General features: G+C 51.7%; 1 protein-coding gene across 1 annotated transcript in view; it reads left to right on the top strand.

The window, feature by feature from the left end:
• The first annotated feature begins 11669 nt into the window (after window positions 1-11669).
• PLS3 (plastin 3) overlaps window positions 11670-12752 on the top strand; it is a 57417-nt gene continuing 56334 nt past the window's right edge. The window contains exon 1 of the mRNA XM_059732927.1: window positions 11670-11733. The gene's annotated coding sequence lies outside the window, so the exon portion shown is untranslated. The remainder of the gene's footprint in view (window positions 11734-12752) is intronic.

Here is a 12752-nt window from a genome sequence, read left to right as displayed (position 1 = left end):
ACAGCTGGGAAGCACAGCCTTTTGCCCTGGCTGTCCTAGACTGAAAGCCTGATCCTGCCTCGACAGCAGCAGACGGATGGCAAAATGCCCACAGGTTGCAGCCAAAGCAGGATCAGGTCCATTCTGCACTCAGCAGCATGGCCCAGGGGGAGGAACCAAAGGGTTAACTCTGCCCCGGGCCGCTCGTGTTGGCGGCTGCGAAGACAGCGGTTTTGGCAGCCCCGCTCTTGCTCCTCATCCGTCTTACCTTATCCTCGCAGCGCCTCCAGCGCCAGATGTCCTGGAGCCAGCGGGACCTGCCCGGGCTGCATCCCCTGCAGGGCGGGTGACAGGTGACCTGGCCCAGTCTGGCATTCCTGGGACGAAGCCCCCCGACGTGCTGTTGTGCACCGGCTGGGTCCATGGCACCCCCCGGCCTCGGCTCAGGGAGCAAGTCACCACGAGGCACTGGCTTTGCTCCCGACGAAGAAGGCTGTAGAAAGCCCTCGGGATACGGTGCATGTCCCTGGACTTCCTGAGCAGTCATTTGGCCACCGGCAAAAGTGCAATCGAGTCTGCACCGAAGGCTGTGTCATGCAGCGGTACAAGAAGAGATCTCTGCCTGGCCCAGAGATGTGCAGGTGGACCCAGCCCTCAGCAGAGACTCAGCTAATTGCAAGAGGCACCAGGTGAGCGGCACAGCCGTGGCTGATCAGAGCCATGCAAGGTGCAGCTCCCAGCCGCAGTCGTCTCTGGGCTGCTGGGACAAGGCAGCTCTAGTACCAAGTGTCCCATTCCTCCCTCTTCCCTTACAAAGCTCTCCCAGCTGAGCCAGCCAGGGAGACACCTGGGTGCAGGGGTGTGTGTGTGTGGAGCTGTATTTTATGTCTTGCTAGCCTAGGGCAAGGCATACAACCTGCGAGACCAACTCCCTTTAGTAATCAGAAGTGAACGTGGACGTGCATCCAAAGGGTACACGGGGATAGCCCCCGGCCCAGCTGCTCCTTGCTCGGGACTGGAGCCACCCTCCTCATCCCTGCAAGCTCGGCTCCGGGAGCGCTCCCTTGACACAGGAACGCGGGGCTCAGTCTCCGCACAAAGGAGCTATTCAGAGAGTCATAAGCAAATGTGCTCGCTGCACAGCAACCACCTGCATGCCTAATTTCCCTGTCTGCAGTGCTGGGCACCTGAGGAAGTGCCTGCCTGTATGGTTCCCTCCGTGCCAGCCAACAGGGAATAAGGAGAGGCCGTGCGGTGCCACCCTGCACACCTGCCGGCCTCCATAGCCCTCCGAGCCCTGCGCCTTGCTGTGGAGAGAGAGCGGGGCACGGCACGGCCGACCGGCAGCTCAGCCCTCAGCTTGTGATCTTCCTCTCTTCTGCTTTCTCAGCTGTAAATGCTTCGTTTCTACACCACCGCTGCAAAGCACGGCATTGCACGTGCGGGTGGACCTGCTAGCGTCAGGGCACCGTGCTCCGCACAGGTGAGGCAAGCTCATCCACCGATGACTGACAAAAGTCTCCTTCGACAGGTAGGTGCAAAAAGCCCGTTTCTGCTCCGGTTTGTTGAAAGCCCTGACAATTTCTGGTGCAGAAATGGTATTTCCACAGCAGGTTTGTTTTGCTGAACAGCCCTGTATATGAATGACCTGCCAGGCTCTCAGAAGGTCTTTAATCAGCGATGTACTTAAGGATGTAATGTGACCGGTAGAAAGCTAAGTTATCAAATTTAAAAATCCATAAGCGGAGCTGTTATATTCAGCCTGGCTCCATAAAAGCATGATGCATTTTTCATCCTGAAACTAATTCAGCAGATCCCCAGGTGACTTTCTGACAAGAAAACAGGTTTGGGGGGGAGGGGGGACTCTAGGCATAATTTCTATTCAGCCATAATGCGACTGAAGTGCAACAACAAGGTAAGATGCAACCTTTTGGACTGTGGAATAAAAAAAAAAGCAAGGATAAGAAGCAATTTGTGGCTTTTAAAATCCAAGTATCGAGTTCATAAGCATGCATCATAGCTCATCTTTATGCGTAGGCTGCACTTGAACGGGAAGGGTTGCTTTACAGCGTGGCCCTGGAGAAGGCTGCTCCTCCACGTGACAGCTAGGCTTGCGGCGGGGTGAAGGCCACGCTGTGCGTGTGCCCCCCTTAAAGCTAGGAGCACGCAAGTAAAAGACGAGGCGGGAGGAACGTGGCCGGGACTGCGGCGTGATGGAGAGAACGGACCAGACTCTTTGGAGCGGCTCGAACCGGACGGGGAAGTAGGGCGCACGTTCTCCACCGGTCCGAAGCCATTTCCCAGCAGAGCCGGCAGCGCTGCTACACCCGTGGGGGCTGGTGCCCCAGCAGCGGAGACATCAGTGGTGTTTCTAGGGGCTATTTCATGTGTCCTTCCAGACACAGGAGACTAGCCCTTCCACAAACAGCATGGACTCAGCCGCCAGAAACGCACGACAGACGTAACGCCGGCTCTGGGCAAGTCTGTGGTGACCCGGAGCCGTGCAGGGTGAAGCACGCAGAATAAGCCCAACTGGTCGTGTGCTTCTGCAGTGTTTTCAGCAAAACGGCTCAGGCACAGGCCCCTTTGCCGGGAGCTTTCCTTTGCTCCTTACAAGATCTCCGCTGACTCCCAGTTTATTAATGCTGGCCCTCATCCATGCTGCCTCCCGAGCTCTGGGCTTGCAAGAATGTCGGCGGCGCTGCCCGTTCCCAGCCTTCGTGCATCCCAGGCAGCGGGATGGCGGAGGAGCAGTGACTCGGTGCCAGCACTAATAAAGCAAAAGAAAAGAAGCAGGGCAAAGAATGAAGCACAGAGAGAGAAAAAATGCTGTCAAGAGAGAAGAGGAAAGAGGGAGGAAAACCAGAATTCACGCCTAAGCCAGCGGCCAGTCATCGCACTACAGACGCCAGAACAACGGTCACCAGATCCACGTATTTTAGGAAATAAAAATGATTATAAAAAATCCTATAGAGAGCACTCGCTCACATCAGCTCTGCACCTCCCGGCTACCCATCGGTCCCCTCCAGCCTTGTTGGGCCACCTTTTTGGCTGGAGCGGAGCTAGAGAAAGGCAGGGGAGACCAGAAACGAAAGTCAGTCCCATCCCGTGGCCCCCCCTGATCTTCACATCGACCCCCGCGCTGCCCCCAAAATGCAGCTGCTTGCCTCCCCTTCTTTGCCTGCTCTGAGCACGCCCCACCTGCGAGGGAAGGGGAACGCAGCAGGAGATGAGCACGCAGGAGCTGCACTAGGAGCAATGCAGCAAATGCAAAATCTCCATTGAAGAGGAGATTGAAAGGACCAGCCCCCCTGAGAATCAGCCTGCTGGGAAAAGCCTCGTGGAAGTGGTGGAGGTTTGAGGGCACATTTCCTGTGTCTCTGGTATAGTTTGCAATAGGCAAGGTTTTCTTAGGGTGGTCTCTTTTCTTGCACCAACTATGTAGGTGGCATAAGTTAGACAAACTTTGGATGCAAAACATTCTTCGTCGGGTTTCTGATCAGAGGAAGCCAGGCCCATCCATCTTCCCACCCACCACACCTCCTTCTCAGTCTCCGTTATTTGCTCGATGTAGCACAGCAGCATCTTCTTGACTCTTGCTCCTGTCCCTTCAGCAGGTGTTGCTCCCTTGCTAAGACTCCTGTCTGCTCCTGAGCTGGGGAAAGCGAGTGTGGATACAGCCGGGACTGAAAGCAGAGGTTGTCCAGGCTTGATGCAGATCACCAATGTATCCCAGGCAAAGAAAGGACAGAAGGGTAACTCAAAGCTGCTTTGTCTTTGTGTCCTACTACCTCAAGACCTGCAGTGGCAAAAAGTGCACCGTGTGAATGCAAATCACAGATGAAAGATGCAGTCACCCATGCAGACACTGCAAATGCTTCAAAGGGCAGCGAGTTTCCAGCAAGCTCTTCCCGCTGGACGAGATAATGAAGGGTGGATGCAGGCGCAGCACAGATAGCCGCCTGGCTTGCTTTCCTTTCGGGACTAGGGTGTTCACCCTTCTGTGAGCTGGGTCATCACGGTGCAGCTCTGCACAGGACAGGAGATGGGATTTAGAGAAATAAAACAGGCTGCAAAGACACGGGCAACTGAGATCATACAATCATAGACAATGAGGGTGGGAGGGAGCTCAGGAGGTCGCATCTAGTCCGACCCCTGCTCCAAGCAGGACCAGCCCCAACTACATCATCCCAGCCAAGGCCTTGTCTACCCCGGTCTTCAAAACCTCCAAGGATGGAGACTCCACTGCCTCTCTGGGTGACCTGGTCCAGGGCTTCACCACCCTCCTAGGGAGACAGTTTTTAATATCCAACCCCAACTTGCCTTGCTGCGACTTGAGCCCATTGCTCCTTCTGTCATCCTACACCACTGAGCTGCCTCGTGCCATCTCGCACAAGCAAAACGAATGCAGGGCGCTGGTGGTTGTACAATATAATTTGGTTCTGCCGAAGAGTCCTGAGACCTGACCTTGGACTTGACGTTGGTCAAAGAGGATCTAAGAGTAGCTATGTCTAAGCTTTCCTCCAGGTTTTTCCCAGGCATCTGTGCTTTGCTGCTTGCCCCATGGGGCTGGAAGGAATATTTTCTCCTTCTGTTGCTATGTCTCGGGGTGCTTTTCCCCTCAGAGGCATCGGGTGCTGGATGCAGCCCAGGCTGGGGATTTTGGCTGGGCTGGGACAACTTTTCTGTCATCCATATCTAGTGGTCAGGACAGCAAGACTTGGAGCGTGACAGAATAACTGGCAGCCTTATGGACTGATCTGCCTGATTTATAAGTAACCCATGTTCACGTGAATAGTCCCATTAATGGAAACAGAAAAACCCGAGAGGGTAAGAATTGCTCCCCTGAGTCAGGCTGGCTAGGTCAGGCTCTAAAAACTTGCTTTCAAGGAGAGAAGTGCCCAGGATTATTCAAATAAATACTTAAACAGAAGCAAATCATGCAGCTCCTAAACGTTACTTGGATTTTTAGGTGCTTTCTTTTATGGAAAAAAAGAAGAAAAAAGCCCAGATCAAATGCATTGACGTAGGCAGCAAGCCGCTTGAATTGCTCGCTTATCTGATGACCTTAGCACTGTTTGTTTTTATTGTATTTAGTAGGACGCTCCTTGGAAGAACTAGCCTGACTCTTGGAAGGTTGTGGAGAAGTCATCACTGACAACAGCACCAGCAGAATAGGGTTGACCAGCCAGTCAACTGACCTGTCAAATATTGTTAATTCACAGGTCAATTGACTGCATTTTTGACTGGTCAAAGACTGTAGCAATTTTACAAAAAAACCCTACTTTTTGTCATTTTCTTGATACAAATATGATTTTTAATTTTTTTTTACTCATTTCTTACTGGAAAATAACTGCTTTTTCTATGTAACATTTGGACCTACTGGCAATTTTTTACAGTTTTTGACCAGTCAAGTGACTGAACTTTATTTGACCGGTCAAATACCCAACCCTACAAAAGGATTTTCTAAAAAAAAGGTCCTAACCTATTAAATTGTTAAATGCAATGGGGATTTTGCCATTGACTCGAGTGGCTTGTGCTCTGTGGGTGCATCTACACATTCATTAATGCGCCGTAATGCTGTTGTATTGAGTACCTGTAATAACAGGTGCTAACTTAACGCGCAGTAATCGGTGCTACTGTGCAATGCATTAGCACAAATGAATGCTTTTCTGTGATGCTTAATGCTCATTGGACTAAACTACTACGCATTAGCACAAATGAATGCTTTTCTGTGATGCTTAATGCTCATTGGACTAAACTACTGCGCATTAGCACAAATAAATGCTTTTCTGTGATGCTTAATGCTCATTGGACTAAACTACTGTGCATTAGCACAAATGAACGTTTTTCTGTGATTAATGCTCATTGGACTAAACTACTGTGCGTTAGCACAAATTAATGCTTTTCTGTGATGCTTAATGCTCAATGGACTAATCTACTGTGCATTAACACAGTTTTTGCCAGCAGTGCTAATGCGCAGTAGAATTAGCCCAATGGGCATTAGGTGCCTTGTACAGACATGCCCGATATATCTTATTTAGTTAGTCTGTAAAGGTGCCTATCGACCGGCCTTTGGCCAAGAGAAGCTTGCTCCCACCTAATTTCCAAACACTTGCACTTACCTCCTCCCGGGCATGCAGGAATCCTCTTAACCGGGTGTCAGAGAAGCAACCCCAGACAAAAATCACCCTTTCTCGCATCCTTGTCCTCCCCACTGTTGCAGTCTCCAGTTCTGTTCATCTTCAAGCATGTAACATAAATGATGAAATCAGATCTACCTCATTTAAGCAGATGCCCACTCCAGGCTGGCTACCGTCACTCTTAGAAACAGCCCATCCTTTGCTTCCTCGGTCCGTTCAGGATTTGACTGGTTTCAGGTTGGTTTTGTTCTTGTTTTTCTTGCACTTTGTAAAAACTCTGGGTGCCAGTCGGGGCCTCCAGGATGGCTTTGCATATCTCTGGAGCGCAGCTTTCCTTTTCTGTAACCTAAGCAGCGTGCTTTTACATGTTAATCATCCTGGCTGGAAGTGTCAACCTGAAAGCAGTTTGATTTGCTATTAAAGAGACAGGTCCCTTCCTTCCTTCACCCTCACTACCTGATTTTATTTCACTGTATTATTGGCAGAGTGTCTTACGGAAGACAGCGTGTCACACCGCCACTAGTCACAACTAGAGGATAATTTAGTAACACAGGCAAGAGTAAAGGTGACATGATTTTTATAAGCAGGCAACGCAGGACAGCGGATCACCACGCTGCCAGCTAAGAGGCTTATGCTTAAAAAGACATAATTAAAATTCATAAAAGTAATTTCAAATGCAGCCACACTAACCTGCACAGGGGAAGGGGTCTTAAAGGGCCAGTGCTACTGCCACCAAAGTCAACAGCAGACCCCACTGGTGCTGAGACGGAGCCCCTTAGTCTGTCTGGCTGTGTGCACAGTGGATATATGCAAATGCACGGTCCGAAAATGTTCAATGCAGAAATCCAACTGATGATCCAGCGTGCCTTCTGTCCTCTGCTCATTGCACATCTTCTGCACGCTGCAGAAGAAAAGTAATACTACCCTGTTTAAACACGTAGACGTAAAACATGGCCTATTCCCCTGCTACTATCAGTTTACAGTGTCAGGGGTTTATACATGCATATTTTGTTCTAAACAAGCATTTCTCCATCACTTAATAAAAAGGAACAAGTGAAATACCGGTAGCCTGATGGGCCGAGTATCAGGTTTGAAAGCCTTTATTCACAGAATAGGCCTTTGCTATGTGGAAAGTCCCAGTTCAATACCTAAACAAACTTCTGGGTAGTTATCTAATCGGTGACCCCTGCAATGAGCTCTTTAAAGACACGTGCCCTGTCCGTCCTGCATGTGGACAGTGAGACTTCCACGGTGCTTTTTTGTAAGGTTTTCCCCAGGGACTTTAGTCAACATGTTCCTGCCCTTCACTCATGTACGTTGGCTTTATAAATGTAGTTCACACCCTAGAAATTGCTCCAGCTGATGTCAGAGGTTCTTGAAAAAGTTTGTTCCTCGTCCTGTTTTCTATCCCAGTACATCAAATCGCTCTGCCAAGTGTTTTACAAGAGGCAGAGAAGAAAATATATTAAAATACTTTATTCATCAGTAAGGTAAGAGTGATGCTGTAACCAGCTACACAGTTGGTCCAACAGAAGATATCAGGCTAAGAAATCCTTGCCTCTTGCTTAATTAATAGATTCATAGACAATGAGGGCTGGAAGGGACCTCGGGAGGTTGCATCTAGTGCAACCCCCTGCTCCAAGCAGGACCAGCCCCAACTGCATCATCCCAGCCAAGTTTTTGTCTACCCGGGTCTTAAACACCCCCAAGGATGGAGAGTCCATAACTTCCCTGGGTAGCCTGATCCGATGCTTTACTACCTGCCTAGTGAGAAAGTTTTTTCCTAATAACTAATACTTTAAACAGAAATTACCATCTAAGACTGCTCAGCTTTGCACTTGCTGGAGGAAGACTATCTAAAGACCCACTTCAGGCTATATCTTGGCATCGCACCTCATTATGGTCATTCCATGGGAGATCTCTTAAAGTTACCTTCAAGTTGATATCATCATTGCAATCAGGATGCTAATCAGCAGCTGTAGCCGAATGAATAGATTCACGTCCTGCAGATTAACTTCTTTGCCGCCTGAGGACATAGGAGAAATGCCCAGAAAAAGGGGGCTACTGGTGAATGTGAAATATGTCCTAAACTTTGCCCTCTCATTTAGAGAACAAAGGCATGCTTGTTTAATAGCACTAGGCTGCAAAAAAGGCCTGACATAGAAACTTGTTCTCTGCAATTCTCTGAATGGTCCATGTCTACAAAAATGATGCTTCATCTTTGGCTCTTTCATATTGCAACTTGAGAGTTAAAATAATTTTTTTTTTGCTAAAAGATACTGAACAAGCTTGATAAGGTGCACGACTCTATCGTGCTAGTATTATGCTATAAAATATACTATGAAAGGAAAACCTTTGCCTAGTATGAACATATCAATACCATTGTAGAGTGCAAAATTGAGTTGATCCATTAAATCAGTGTAACCTTATTACCCTGAGCTCCATATGAACTAATCTAATAAAGTGATGAATATGCAAAAGGATCAGATTTGTAATGAAAAATTCAACCATATAATGAAAATAAAAAGGCTGGAGGAAGAGAATCTAATTCTTGTCATGAAGTCTGCTCCTATTAACGTGATGAAGAAGCTCCCATTGTGAGCTGAATCAGTTCCATCACCCGGGACTAGTCTATCAGCTCTTCTTATTCGCAGCCTTAGAAAATTAATCTCACGATGAAATATTTTCCCTGACATTTTGACAGTAAAAATAGTTTTGCTTTATCCCATAATGATCAGAATGACAGTCTTTTCTGTAAATAATTCATACAAGGACTCCTAATTCTGGAGTCAGCAGGAGTGCCTATAAAGGATTTTATATTTAGAAAGGTGCGCCTTCACTGATAGTTAGAGAACGAGGTGCCTGTTTATCGTAATGGAGGGCACCGAGCACTTCTACTGAAACCAGCTGTTACACCGACTTGATTTGTAAATGAGAGCGAGGGAACAATATCATGATGTCAGTGTATCCTCTCTCCTTCTAAAGTTTGTAAAGTGACTGTAATATTTTGCCTAAGCTTAAATTATGAAGGATGGTGATAAGAAAGGTTAAACAAGAAGCATGGGATGCGCACCGTTGCTTTGCAAAACTCAGCTGCACCTCGGCTGAAGAGTGCTGAGAACCGGGGCAAAGCTCAGAGACGATGGATGAAAGGAGGGGTCTTGTGTAGCCCTCGTCTGTGTCCTAAACCCGGACCCACTTTCATTAAACCAGTAACTTCCATGCGTCCATCACCCCTCTCTCAGGGAATTCCCAGTTTGCACAAAGGCCCCCGCGCGGACACACTACAGGTGAGCTGTTGTGGTGCCCACTGCTCCCGTGGCACCCCTTTCCTTCCCCGGCAGCCGTGCAGAGCTGCGTCCAGGCACGCACTTCACTGCCGTGGAGGTGATCTCTCGTACTAGGTCAACTAGATATTTGCAAAAAATTCTCTTTAATTGCAAACTTTCAGGCACAAGCCCCCTTCTTCCGGCATAGGAGAAACGATTGTAAAAGTTCTCCTGGCGTTTGAGGCCGTCATCACTGATGCAGCTCGAATCCCAGGATGGGGGAAGAGGTGCAGGGCCTGGCATGCACAGCTTGTCCTGGGAAATGGGCTCCCACGAGCCTGGGCTATCCCAGGGAAAACCCTTAGTGTGGTGTATCACACACAGACGGCCAGTTTACCCTGGGATAAGGACTTTTCTCCTGGGATCCTCCTATTTCACAGCCCTGCAGGCTGTTTTTAACTCACGCGAGTGAAGTTCCCTCTTTGCTTTTGCTTCCATCCGGATCACCCGGCCTGCAGCCCCAGGGGTACAAGTAAAGCTTCCAGTTTCTTTTCAACTAAAGAAAAAAATTGTGTTGTGTTCTGCGTGCATCCTGGGTGGATCTAGGACTTTGCAAAGGAGGGTGCAGCTGGTGAGGGGCATCGTCCCCTATAAAACAACCCCAATTTTCCTCCAGTGCAAAATAAACTGGAAGCTTCGCTAACAGCCGAGGGCTGGAGGATTCTGCTCCCGATAGAAGCAAATGCAGATCGGACGTCACAGGAACGAGTTCAAAACCGCTGGCAGGGCTGTGAAATAGGAGCTCTGTGACCAGGAGAGGCGATGCACAGCAGAAGGGCAGAAGAAAGGCTAGCTCAGAGCTCAGCCAGGTTTTTAGACAGAGCACCAAAAACACCCCAACCTCGACTAGCCAGATGTTGGCGTTGCAGGGGCAGATGGCAGGGGAGCGGCGAAAGGCCTGATGCTTTTGCTGGCAGTGCTGTGGCAAAAGCCTTTGCCTGCTGTGCGATCGGGGGGTTGTTGGCCCTGGGCTAGCTGCAGGGGGGTTCAGCAGCTCACACCTCTGCAGTGAAGAGTTTAGCAGGGGCCGTGAAGCCCTTCCTGGCTCCTAAGGCTGCTGCCAGGCACAGGAGGATTAATGCAGGGGCAGCTGGGCTGGAGCCCAGGGGCCTCTGCCAAACAGGGGCCCCTGGATGCCTGCGGGGCAGATTGAGGCGAGGAGGGAGTGGGGCAGGGGCGAGTGGCCGGGGCCGGGGAAGGAGCGCTGCAAGGTGTGGGTTGCATGGGGCTGCTGGAGAAGGAGCTGAAGTCGTGGGCGCTGCAGTGCTGCCCTCGCACCCGGCCCCTGCCCCGGGCTCTGCTCCCCCAGCCCGGGGCTCCGCGCAGTGGGGAGGAAGGTCCTCAGAGGGATGGGGGGTAAGGGGTAGGGGCAAGTCCTGTGGGGGAAAAGTCTGTGTCTGCGTTGTGTGTGTGTGGTGTGTGTGCGTCCATGGGCAGAGAGTGAGCGGGTAGAGTGTGTGTTTGTAGCTGTGTGTGTGTTCATGGCAGGGACAGCATGTTTGTGTCTGTGTGTCCATGTGCAGAGTGGCAGGAGAATGTGTGTGTGTCTGTGCGTGCATCTGTGTGTGTATGTTCATGGCAGGGAGTGTGTGTGACCATGTGCAGAGGGTGAGTGAGGGTAGTGTGTGTGTGTGCGCACACGTGTGTGTATCCATGTGCAGAGGGTGAGTGAGGGTAGAGTGTGTGTGTGTGTGTGTGCGCACGCGTGTGTGTGTATCCATGGGCAGAGGGTGAGTGAGGGTAGAGTGTGTGTGTGTGCACACGCGTGTGTGTGTATCCATGTGCAGAGGGTGAGTGAGGGTAGAGTGTGTGTGTGTGCGCACGCGTGTGTGTGTATCCATGTGCAGAGGGTGAGTGAGGGTAGAGTGTGTGTTTGGATGTGCGTGTCGCGTGCGTGTTCAGGACGGGGAGGCTGTTTGTAGCGTGTGTCCACGTGCACAGAGTGAGAGTAGAATGTGTGTGTGTGTGTGTGCATTTGTCTGTGTGCCTGTGTGTGTGTGTTCATGGCAGGGAGTGTGTGTGTGTGTGTGTGTCCACGTGCGGAGAGCGATTGAGAGTCGAGTGTGTGTGTGCGTGCGCGCGTGTTTGTGCGTCCACGTGCAGCGCGTGAGCGTAGAGCACGCGTGTGTCAATGCGTGTGTCTGCGTGCGTGTGTGTTCAGGGCAGGGAGAGCGTGTCTGTCTCCGTGTCGGGGTGTGTGCGCGGGGCGGGCCGGGCCGGGGCGGGGCGGAGCCGGGCGAGCAGAGCAGAGCGGAGCGGAGCGGAGGTCGCGGCGGCGGGCGGTGAGCTGCGCGGGGCGCGGAGCGGAGCGGAGCGGGGTTGGGCTGTGCAGCCGGGCTTTGCCGCGGGGCTGTGGTTTCCGTGGCGCGGGGTACGGGGCGTGGAGCGGGGGCCGGTGGCCGGGAGTGGCGGGGCTCGGCGCTGCGCTGCGCGGGGCGGTCTCCGGTGCCCGCGGCTCCCTGCCCGCGCGTGCGGAGCCCCGGGAGGACGGCGCTGCCCCGCGGGCCGGCCCCCCAGCCCCAGCCGCAGCCGCAGCCTTAGCCCGCGGGTCCTCTTTGTTCCCGTGTCACAACCCGCCCCCCCTCGTCTAGAAGCAGCCCGAGGGCCGGGCCGGGCCGGGCCGGCCCTGCAAGTGCGGGGCAACTCCCCTCTCTCCCTCCCCCCCCGGGCGTGCTGTACCAAGAGGCGTGTGCTCGCCCCGCGCCCTGCAGCCACCTGCCATCCCGCTCTGCTTGCCTTGACTTTTGGGAGACTGATGCACCCCTGCGCTGCGCTGCGCTGGGTTTGCCCTCCGTGCCCATCGCTCGCCCTGCCCTGCCCTGCCCTGCCCTGCCCTGGGCGGCGTTGGTGCCCACGACAGCTGCGGGAGGGCCCGGCAAATGGTGCCACTTGCAGACAGCTGCCGAGATAAACCTGTTTGCAATAATGACTCGTATCTGGTTACTTGTGCAAGGAAAAGCTGCACAGGTGTGCCACTGCCCCCTCCCCTCCCCACCCGTGGGTGATAGCACAGAGCAGAGGAGGAAGTTTGACTTCTTTATTTTAAATGAGACACAAAAGGACAGGCTTGAACTGTCCCTGATTGCATTTCCCATTGATTATATCAGACTTGGGTCTCTAACGAGCGATATGCTTTATCAAACCATCGTCTATCTAACCTCCTGGGATTGCGTCAATTGGGATGGTCCCTGCACGGAGTCGTAAAGCTGTTCAAAAAATGCCACGCCGTTCTCCCCAAGTCACGGGCAAATGTTTTATTTAGCCTGGCGCGTCGTTAAATGCTCCATAAGCATGGGTTACG

Source organism: Alligator mississippiensis, chromosome 8 (genome assembly GCF_030867095.1).
Source record: "Alligator mississippiensis isolate rAllMis1 chromosome 8, rAllMis1, whole genome shotgun sequence".
Taxonomy (NCBI): Eukaryota; Metazoa; Chordata; order Crocodylia; family Alligatoridae; genus Alligator; species Alligator mississippiensis.
Note: the sequence above shows the minus strand (reverse complement) of the source record. Positions and strands in the feature narration are given on the sequence as shown.